Below are 9528 nucleotides of genomic sequence, written 5' to 3' on the forward strand. Positions count from 1 at the left end.
AACAAAATCTCTTATGTTTCTGGAAAGAATCAATAACTAATCTTCTAGAGTCTTAAATATTTTGGATGTGATTAAGGCTTTTAATGATGTGAATAAGTAAGATTGAGCCTTAATTGTTGCCGCTTAGTGTTGGAATTGTCTTTACGTCCGAGATTGTATTAGAGATCATTCGGCGTAAGCCCAAACATACACCTTTAGGGAGAACACACGTCGAGCGTGTATATCTTGGAATCTTGGGGGATGCCCGGAGGATGAAAGCAAGGAAAGAGGGCCACCGAGTGTGTAGCATGGCCGCCGGGCGTGTGCTCTTGGCCGTCAGGCATGTGTCCTTAGGTGTTTTGGTTCCATTTCTCCTTTTTTCTTACAACATGCTTTTGTTTCTTAAGCCACGCTTTTGTTGTAGTTGTGTCTTTCTTGTAATAAAAGCTTTAATTCTTGCTTATTTTGAGCCATAAACTCCTAAAAACACAACAACACTTTCCTAACTCCAAATATTTGATTATTTATAGAATTTCATTAGAAACATAAGAAATTTGATTAAAACCTAAGAAAATTAATGAAAAAGAACTCTAAAAATCGCTTAAGATGATGTGTCATCACGGACTAAGAAAGAAGATTTTCAATTTATTCTGGATAAAATGGCCAGCTGAATTAGCTCCTTGAAGGCTCGAAATCTTTCTCTTGTAGGGAGGGTTACTTTAATGCAATCCGTCCTAGCTACCATCCCTAATTTAATGCAAACAATGAAAATTTCGCTGAGTGTTTATGACAAAATTGATGGCATTTGTAGAAATTTCATATGGGGAGAAATTTCTGATGGTAAGAAGCCTCGTCTCCTTATTTGGGAAAAATTTGTCTACCAAAGATGCAGGGAGGACTGGGTTTAAGACCGGTCAGAGCTTTTAATAATGCTCACATGATGAAACTAGCTTGGAAGATGATTCACCATTCGGATATTCTATGGGTACAAGTCCTACAGAGCAAATATAGATGCAGAAGTAATCAAACTTTGATCATTAACAAGCCTTAATCTTGTTCTAATATATGAAAATATATCTACTAGGTTTGGACAAATTTTGGGCAAAATCTCATTTGGAGATTGGGTGCTGGAAATTAGGTGAACATGTGGACTAATCATTGGATACCTGGTGTGTAGAGACTAGCTAATCTTGTCCCTAAATTTCTTATAGAAAATAGGATGGAGGGCAAAGGTGCTGGAATATGTGTCTGGCTCAAGTTGGAATTTTAATCTCCTTGGTAATTTTCTAGATGAAGACTGAGTTCCTATCTTGACTGCAATTAAACCATCGGAGCGTGGTATGGGAGAGGACCAAGTTGCTTGGTTACACTCATCTAATGGTTCTTTTACCATTAAGTCAGCTTGTTCAATTTATCTGGAGGCTGTGGATAACTCTATAGCTATGCTTTTCACAAAGGTCTAGAAATAGCAAGCTTCATAGCAACTTCGTGCATTTTGTTGGCTAGTAGCAAACAATGCTCTTTTCACAAATGAGCTTCGTTTTCAAAGAAGAATGGCACCATATGATCTTTGTTGTATTTGTGGTCTTTATCCTGAATCTGTCCTCCATATCCTCCGAGAATGTAAAGTCACACATGAGACATGGAAGAGCATAGATAATTCATTGCGTATGGATACTTTTTTCAGTAAGCCTCTTTACCCATGGCTCCTGAAAAATCTATCAGCTTAATCCTACCACCAAGGTGTCCCTTGACCCTTGATCTTTATTTGCACAATGAATATCCTCTGGTTTCAGCGGAACAAGTTTATCTTTGAGGCTGACCACTCTATCCAAGAAGATTCTATTTGTTGGACAACTCTCCATCAAGCTAAAGACTACTATTTTGCACAATCCGAACTTTTTTTCGAACCAAGACTAGAGTTGGTTCCTTTTTTGAGAAACAAATTAGATGTATGTCCTCTACCTCGTTATTCTTCAAATTAATTAATGATGGCTCAGTCATAAAAGAAGAAACTGCGGCTTGCTGTGGTATCATAAAGTATTATGATGGTAAGTTTTTGGCATGTTTAAGTGCTAATTTGGGTACTTTCTCTGTTACTCAAATTGAACTATGGAAAAATTCTTCTTGGATTGAATTTGGCTATCAACCTTAGTATTCTTAACTTAAGTATCGAGGTGGATTCAAAAGTTGCTATGAAATTTTGTGTGAGAAATATTGCTAATTTTTATTTTGCTAAATTTTTTGTTATTGCGATTCATTCCAGATATCATAAGTTTACCGCTTGAAAAATTTATCATAAATTCAGGAAAGCAAATGCTTGTGTTGATCGACTAACGGCACAAGGTCATAATCTGCAGTTAGGATGCCACCTTTTTTTTAGTTTACTTTTTGCTATTTCTTTTTTATTTCATGGCAGACGTCATTGATACTTCTTTTTTTAGAGTTATTTATGTGTAGTTTTTTTGGGTTTTAGTCCCGTTTTTTATAAACAAAAAAAAGCTTATAAAAAAAGGAAAACTCCAAGTGGAAAATTTTGTCTTTGCAATTAAAAAAAAGGACAAAATTATTGTCGTTGTAAGGTTTGTTATTGTAATCATGGGTATTTTTTTTAATGTACATTATTTAAATATAATATTTATGAAAATGTGTAATCTGTAGTGTATTTACCTATGGGTTAATTATTCTGCAGGTCCCTATAATTTTACTGAATTTTCAATTAAGTTCCTATACTTTTTTTTCTTTTCAATTGGATCCCTATACGTTAATTTTTTTTCAATTTAGTCCCTCTTAACGTTAAATTTAAAAAAAAAATTAATAAATTATAAAATTACTTATATACCCCTGTTGGTTCAAACTTCTGATTTCTCATATATTTCTCTTTTTCAACATTTTCCCTTCTTCTCAATTTTTTTTTGGACAAACCTATAGTAAAATTCAAATTTCCATCACTACATAAAAAAAAATGAAAAAGAACCCTCATAAACCAACATCATCACAGCAATAACAATCAACATTCAACAAAATTCATAATCCGCACAAAATTCAACAAAATTCATAACAGGCAAAAATTCAGAAATCAATTCAAACAAAATTCAGAAATTCAAAATGAAAAACTCTTGCATATATATCTTCCTCAAAGGGCTTTTTAAGCAAATAGTATATTGGAGGCTCTGTTTTAGTCCTCAAAAAATGCATGCCACATTCAATGAAAGAAAAGCCAAAAATGATCAAAGAAAAATTCTTATGTCTACCTAAAGGGAAGATAGCGATTTGTGAGAGAGGGATTAGTCCAAGAGAGCAAATGGGTCATGTGGTGAAAAATTTAGGTAGGGTTGAAATGATTCTCACCAACACTGAAACATATGGAGAAGAAAGATGGTAAAGATCTCAAAAATTATGTCTTAACAAACAAAAATGCCACTGCAACTTTTTCATTTCTTGGAACAAGGTTAGGGATTAGGCCTTCACCTTTAGTAGCAGCATCTTCATTAAGAGAGCCTAATTTCCTTTGAAGCCAGATTTGGTTGCTCCTGGTGTGAACATTCTTGCTGCTTGTGTTGAGAATAAGTAGTATGACCACAATTTAATCAATCATGTGTCAAATAATTTGTTATTGTTATTATATTAAAATGTTAATATAATAAAGTTCTTGATTAAATTTATAGATTTATCATTGTGATAGTGATCATAATATTGAGAGATAAATCTTTTATAATTTAATCTAAATTGTTCTTGGTCATAGGATTATTAAAAAGGACATTGACGAACGGATTTTTTGCTAGTAAAGAAATTCACAAATAAGTTCTCGTTGTAAGTATAGTTTCTAAACCAACAAAGAATTCTTTCGTACAAAAACTTGTTTGTCACTAAAGCAAACCCAATAAAAATAATAACCGAAGTATTTAAACCTTGGGTCATCTCTTAAGGAATTGCAGGGAAGTATGGTTTATTATTGGTTATGGAAAAGTATATTTTTTGGTTTTTGAAAGGTTGAACAAGGAATGTAAATTGCAAGAAGGTAAGTTGATAATTAAGGAAAGCTCTTGGCAAGGTATGAAAATTAGACGTCCTATCCTAGTTATCCTTATCAATTGTGATGAGAATTATTTATTGCTCCCACTTAGTTAACCCTTACTAAATAAAAGAAAGTCAAGTAGACTAATCAATTTGATTCCTCAAGTCCTAATCAACTCCAAAGGAAGGACTAGCTTTAGAGGTATCCAAATCAACCAGCAAATTTCAATTGACAATCAACAAAGGAGTTTGATAACTCAAGCATCTCCAATTAATCAATTCAAGCTAAGAATGTAAAAAGTTAAATTAAAATTCTCCCAAGCATTCTATCAAACACTTGGAAGGCAAAACATAGAAACATAGGAAACTAATAAGGAATGTAAAATTCAAAACAACCAAGTGAAAGCATCAATAACATAGAACAATCATAAATCTGAAATACCTCAAATTGCATTAAATAGGAAATCAAGTCTAACATTAGAATTCATAAAGCTAAATTGGGAAAATAAATAAATCAACAAGAGGAATAGATACTGAAGTTCTAGAACTAATAAGAGTAGAAGAGAAACTAAATTAAAACAAGTAGAAATCTGAAATTAAGTAAAGCTAATCCTAAAATCCTAACCTAGAGAGAGGAGAGAGTCTCTCTCTCTAGAAACTACATCTAAAACCTAAGATTGTGTGAAATTGATGAATGAATCAATTCCCCTGAGTCTCTGCTTGTCCCCTGGCTTTAGTCTGCGTTTTTTGGCCAAAAACTGGGTCCAAACTCAGCCCAAAATTGCCCCCAACGTTTTCTGCGATTTCTGCAGATAGCGCATGTCACGTGTACGCGTCAGTCACGCGTGGGCATCGTTTGGCGAAATTCCTTGTCACGCATACGCATCGATTGTCTTCTGCGCTAGTCACGCGTACGCGTCAGGTACGCGCACGCATCGTCGTGCAAACTCCAATTTACGCGTACACGTCAGGTACGCGCACGCGTCGATCCTCGCTGGTTGTCTCCTTTATTTCCTGTGTTCCTTCCATTTTTGCAAGCTTTCTTTCTATCCTCTAAGCCATTCCTGCCCTATAAAGCCTGAAAACACTTAACGCACAGATCACGGCATCGAATGGTAATAAGAGAGGATTAATAATTAACAATTTTAAGGCCAAAGAAACATGTTTTTAATCATAGCACAGAATTAGGAAGGAAAATACAAAACCATGCAATTTATATGAATAAGTGAGCAAAAAATTGATAAAAACTACTCAAATTAGCACAAGATAAACCATAAAATAGTGGTTTATCAGACATTAATAATCCGAAAAGATCAATATATATATAATGGTCTTCATTGGATGAAGATTAATAGATCTCATTTATCAAATTATATATATAGATGGTGCATATAGAGATATGACCATTGAACTGACTCACTCTGAGAATTCCTAATGATTATAATTACCGCATATTTGTCAATAGGATATTTTCAAGATGAATATAGTAATAGAGTTTTCTTTGACCTGCGACTGTCATAGTAATTAATAATGTATTTATTATACTTTGATTCCGGACACCTAATACCATAGGGTGCTAGTTGAATGGATATTGGGTATGATTTAAATACTTGTAGAATTAATGATTAGTCAATAAGGAATCCGTCAACTCTTGGTAAAGAGTTTGAGCTCTATGATTATAATGACTGAGATGAATAAAACCTTGGCCAAGGTGATTGAATGAATGAAGAAATGAGTTTCTTAAGTCATTCACAGTTCATTATAATAATGGTAACAAGTTAGAGTTTGACAATTAAACCATACTCTAAGGGTTAACCAAGAGTTGGAAAGATGGAAGGAATTATACTTTGTTCTTCTAAGGTTCTTAGTAAAAATATATTACTTCATACTATTGGGTCGTTAAGGAGTGTTGCTAGACGCCAACCTTGATTAGTAAATTTAGTATGACTAATTTACTACCCGCTTAGTATTGAACCTATGGGGTCATACACTAATGAGTGTTCTAATCTTTGCTATAGAATTAGAACACTCGTTAGTGTGTGACCCCATAGGTTCAATACTAAGCGGGTAGTAAATTAGTCATACTAAATTTACTAATCAAGGTTGGCGTCTTGCAACACTCCTTAACGACCCAATAGTATGAAGTAATATATTTTTACTAAGAACCTTAGAAGAATAAAGTATAATTTCTTCCATCTTTCCAGCTCTTGGTTAACCCTTAGAGTATGGTTTAATTGTCAAACTCTAACTTGTTACCATTATTATAATGAACTATGAATGATTTAAGAAACTCATTTCTTCATTTATTCAATCACCTTGGCCAAGGTTTTATTCATCTCAGTCATTATAATCATAGAGCTCAAACTCTTTACCAAGAGTTGACAGATTCCTTATTGACTAATCATTAATTCTACAAGTATTTAAATCATACCCAATATCCATTCAACTAGCACCCTATGGTATTAGGTGTCCAGAATCAAAGTATAATAAATACATTGTTAATTACTATGATAGTCGCAGGTCAAAGGAAATTCTATTATTATATTCATCTTGAGAATATCCTATTGACAAATATGCGGTAATTATAACCATTAGGAATTCTCAGAGTGAGTCAGTTCAATGGTCATATCTCTATATGCACAATCTATATATATAATTTAATAAATGAGATCTATTAATCTTCATCCAATGAAGACCATTATATATATATTGATCTTTCCGGATTATTAATGTCCTTTTTAATAATCCTATGACCAAGAACAATTTAGATTAAATTATAAAAGATTTATCTCTCAATATTATGATCACTATCACAATGATAAATGTATAAATTTAATCAAGGATCTTATTATATTAATATTTTAATATAATAACAATAACAAATTATTTAACACGTGATTGATTGGATTGTGGTCATACTACTTATTCCCAACAATCTCCCACTTGCACAAGAGCCAATCATGATAGATTGGATCTTGTGCATACTATTATCACAATAGCTTGGAGTGAAGATGTTGGTCCATTAGGGTTGGCAATAGATCAAAGGAGGGTGAAGTTCAGCATAGTTTCTGGAACCTCAATGTCAAGCCCTCATGTGAGTGGTGTAGCTGCATTGATTAAGGCTAAGCATCCTCAATGGAGTCCAGCAGCCATAAATTTGCACTGATGACAACAGCTTATGTTGTTGACAACACCATGAAGCCTTTGAAAGATGCATCAAATGCTGAAAAGCCTTTAAGTCCTTATGATCATGGTGCCAGTCACATTAACCCCACAAAAGTACTAGACCCAAGTTTAGTCTATGATATCAAGCCACAAGATTACCTTGATTTTCTGTGCACTCAGAATCTAACTCCAAACCAGTTAGGTGTCTTTCACAAATACGCAAACAGGTCATGTGCACATTCTCTAGCTAGCCCTGGTGACTTAAACTACCTTGCAATTTCATTGGTGTTTGCTGAGAATAAATCTATTTTAGTTATGAAGTTCATAGACCTTATAAAATTGTTTAGTTTTTTATGATGCTCACTCCATCGAAGAAATAGTAACTCCAATATTTTTTCTTCTGTCTTAGTAGCCACACGTTGTTGCAGAGCTAATCCAGGAAGCAAGACGAAGTCGAACAGCAGTGTGCCAAGGCGATTCGTGGCGAGGCGATACAATGGGCAAGGCAGACGAGCGGATCAGAGCACCCGAGGATGACGCAGACGGATGATGACCACCTAGCGACGGACAAGGACAACGCCTCGAAAGACGGTAGCAGAGTGCGACGGAGGAGAAACCCAATTCGAAGTATAGGAAACTAAGTTAGGGTTGGTCAGGTTCTATAATTTGGGGAACAAAATGAAAAGGATATTATTGGTATTTTAAAAAAATGGTGGAGATCTCAATTAAGTACTGTAACTCAATTAGGAGAATATTTCATTTTTAATAGAATATTCTATTATTTTAAACAAATTTATCACGGTAGGAACTAAATTAAAAAAAAATAACGTATAGGGATCCAATTGAAAAAAAAAAGTATAGGGACCTAATTGAAAATTTGGTGAAACTATAGGGATCTGCAGAGTAATTTAACCTATACCTATCAGCCCAACTACACATCCAAGCATTTTTGTATTTAAGTCTAATCAAGTTGGCCCAAACTTAACAAAAACCACTTTCTCACACCAGCATGTATCATATGCGCGTTTTAATAACGCAATTTCTTAGTCTTCGTCTTCTTCTTCTATTTCTCCTCCTCCTCTTCCTCCTCCTCCTTCTTTCAAATTCGTGTACGTAGGTTCTTCTTTTTTTTCGTTATCATAATCACCAATAACACCAATATTTTGCTAACAAAAACTAACATTTTGAATTGAATTTGAATTTATATAATGAATATTGTTCGGTTCATTTAGTATTATAAAGTGATTTCGCTTTGATAATATTTTCAGTTTATTCTAGATGTAGGTATTTCTGAATTTGAATTTATATAATGGACAAATATTCGGTTCATTTGGTATTATACAATAATAGTTTTGCTTTAATAATATTTTCGGTTCATTTGCAGTTCAGGTGTGTTGTCGATGAATAATTTGCCCCAATGGTTAGAATGACTTTTAAGACAAATTGAATGGAATAGAATAAAATCTATAACAATTGAATAAAGTGATAATAAATAATTTCATTCTTTTTTGCTAAAAACAGACTCAATCATTAACAAAAACACATCGAATTTATTTATGCATCCAAATAAATCTCAATTAAACTAAGAAATAAACCGAAATTATTTAAAGAATAAAAAATTTGGTCAATACTTATCAGCAGCATCAAGTGAACCTCAATTAACACACAAATGAACCAAAATAAATTAAGAAATGAACCGAAATTATTTAATGATGATAGCAGAGAAAATCAAAACTAATAAAGATGTTCACAAAATGTTGGTATTATTGGTGATGACGATAACGAAGCAGAAGAAGAAGACACAACATTGAAGAAGAACCTGCGTGTGCGAATTTGGAAGAAGAAAAAGAAGAAGAAGGAGAAGGAGGAGGAAAAGGAAACAGAGAACAATGAAGGAGAAGGAGAAGAAAACGGGAAAGGAGAAGGAGAAGGAGAAAGAAGCGCGTGATTTGAAAAGTTGTTATAACAACTTAGTTATACTTGGTGAAGTATTTTGTTTAAATGTAGAGCTTTATTCTTTACCTACATGCACAACATCTCATATTTCGAGTACAATGTCTAAAACTAGTTAAAGACACATCTCGAATACACTGTTGATACATAAAGTTAAAAGCACATTTCGAGTGCAACTGGAATACTACAAAATGGCAAATCGGGTACTGCATACTTGCCTGAGATATGCTCATAAACAAATTTTAAGCACAATACCCGAGATACATGTATTATTGTAACAATTTAACTATAATATTATGTATTCGTATTATTGTATTTATATAGTTAATTAAATATTCGATTTGAAAACGTGTATAAAATCTATTAAAATTTAACAATTAAAAAATTAATTTTTAAATTTAGCAATTAAAAAAA

The sequence above is a fragment of the Arachis ipaensis genome, chromosome B06 (assembly GCF_000816755.2).
Source record: "Arachis ipaensis cultivar K30076 chromosome B06, Araip1.1, whole genome shotgun sequence".
NCBI lineage: Eukaryota > Viridiplantae > Streptophyta > Magnoliopsida > Fabales > Fabaceae > Arachis > Arachis ipaensis.